General features: G+C 52.2%; 1 pseudogene across 1 annotated transcript; it reads right to left on the bottom strand.

Moving 5' to 3' along the window:
• Nucleotides 1–368: 368 nt before the first annotated feature.
• LOC308240222 (nuclear prelamin A recognition factor-like) lies at nucleotides 369–1,683 on the bottom strand (annotated as a pseudogene). Its single transcript has one exon. The product of its transcript is annotated as a nuclear prelamin A recognition factor-like (transcript).
• Nucleotides 1,684–2,449: the final 766 nt, after the last annotated feature.

Genomic DNA, 2,449 nt, shown 5'->3' on the forward strand with positions numbered 1-2,449 from the left:
TGAGGTGTGTGGACAGAACCAAGTCTCAGCTCTTCACAGGACACGTCTGGGGTTTTTTAAGCCTAAAGGACAGTAGTCTGTCTCCATTCTTGTTCTTTGGGATTTTTTCATTGTCAGATAAATGGATGCGTACATTGGGGCAATCCTCTCGAGATACAATATTCCAGTTGCACCCATGTGACGACGACAGCGCCCCTCAGAGGGAGGGAGCCGACAGATGGGGAGCAGGGAATTCTGAAAACCAAAGTGATGACAGAGATGCTAAGCCTTTCCTTCACATGTCTGACACCCCTCTTCAGGCGGCCTGCAGGCCAGGCATCTGCTGGACCTTTACCACTTGATGTCCTGGCAGGCTGCCCTGGACCCTGCTAAGCAGTGTGCAGGGCCACCTGGGCCCAGGGGGAGTCGCCTCCCCGTCCCAGCCACTCCTGGTACAGCTCCTGCACATGGGCTCTGATCTCCAGGGGCCACACTGGGATGGCAGTGTAGATGCCTTCCATCTGCTGCAGCAGTGCCCTGTCTGCACACCTGTCGTCCACCTGGGCCTGGCCTCTGCCGCTTAGGCATGCCCAGCACAGGCCAGGACCTCCACAAAGTGGCAAGGGAACTTGTCTCTACAGCTTCAGGACCACTTCTGGATGTTCCAAAAGCCGTAAGCAGCCTCAAAGCATAGCAGAACCTCTCCGTCCCTTTCAAGGGTGAACTCCTGGAAGTCTTTGTTCCTCAGGGTGCGGTAGGTGAGCACTCCCACGTCCTCGTTGAACAGCTCCTTGGCCATGCGCCTGAAGATGTGTGCCAGGTACCCATCTGGGCTGGCACCCTCGTGAAGCCTCACTCCTTCTCCTTCATGTCTCCAAACAGAGTGTCCACAGTGGCGTCAGTCGAGGCGAGATCACTTTGCTCCATTATCTGAACAATTTCACCTGAGGTTAACATGCAGTCAGCACCCTGGGAACTATGTAAATCTGTGGGAACATCTTCTCAAAGGGCCTCCAGTTTCTTGTCATAACACGGGGCCACAATGACGTGGAAAATCTTGTCTGGGGACAGGTTCTGCCGTCTGGTGAAGTAATCCTTTACCAGAGAGCCCATGATCTGCTGGGGAGACTTGGCCATGCAGAGATGGGGGTGATGGGGTGACCCAGCACATGCTCTGCATATAGGTCACAGCCAGAGCAGGTGGAGGTCAGCATGGGTAGCTGGGACTCTTCCTCACGGTACTGGCAGTACCGACACACAAATTCCTTCTGACTATCTAGGATGCTGAAGTTCACAGCTATCTTCATCTCAAAACAGTGTGCCCCAAGGCTTTTGGGGAAGCCGCAGAGCCTTCTGGATGCATTAGTGACTCTGAGGCTGAATTTAGCAGCAAAATACGGCAGAGAGTAAGGACACAGGGACACTGCCAGCACATTGTGCTGTGAGGTATCACATTTCTTATTAAGGTTCAGAACACAGAAGTCCTTGGTGTTCTGTTGAGAAACTTGGACTCCTTCCTCTGTGGTCACACAACTGTCACATGCCAGGCAGTCACTCAGAAAGATCTTGGTATCGGCCAACTTATGGAATTCTCCCTCCTCTTCGTTCTTCTGAGCCAGACTCTGGACGTTGACTGCGGCATTCTCTTGGTTATTGGTTTTTGTTCTTACTACATTCCTTCAGTGTGCAGTGATCACACTTCATCTAGAGTGGAACGGTTGGTTGCCAGCTCCAGTGACCTTGAGGAAGCACAGGGAGAGCAGTCAGTCACCACTGGTCACCCCTGGCACTGCTGGCAGTATCCTTTCTTCCTTGTGGAGCATCTAGGGAGGGGAAGCAACCACAGTGCCGAAGGCCAAGTTCCAGGAGGCCAGCAGTGCTGTTGGAATCGTGCCCCAGCACTGGTCCATTGGTGCATGGACTGTCCTCTGGAGATTGAACCTACAGGACTAATAAGGAAGCCAGTCCCCAGTTCCACCCCGCCTCCTCCACTGATTGATTGGAGTCTGAAGGCCAGGAGGAAGGACCAAGAGGCCTGCCTTGCAGCTGCTCTCCAGTACCCCTGCCACTCACTCTGGTTCCCTGTTAACCGTCCTCTGATCAATGGGAGCCTGCGGGCCGGGGAAGGGACCAAGCAGTCTGCCTTCCGCCAGCTCACCAGTCACTGCTGCCACAGATTAATTGGAGCCTGAGGGACCCTGGTTCCCCCGTTAGCCATCCCCTGATCAATGGAGCCTGAGGGTCAGCGGGGATGGACAGGTTGTCCATTCAGTCGTTATGGACCCTGGGTTTTTATATATTAGGATAGTACTGGAAGTCCTAGCCATAGCAATAAGACAAGAAGAATAAATAAAAGGCATCCAAATTGGAAAGGAAAAAGTAAAACTCTCATTATTTGCATATTACATGATATTGTACATAGAAAATTCTAAAGACTCCACCAAAAACTACCAAATTTAATAAATGAATT

Source organism: Plecotus auritus, assembly GCF_963455305.1.
Source record: "Plecotus auritus genome assembly, chromosome: X".
NCBI lineage: Eukaryota > Metazoa > Chordata > Mammalia > Chiroptera > Vespertilionidae > Plecotus > Plecotus auritus.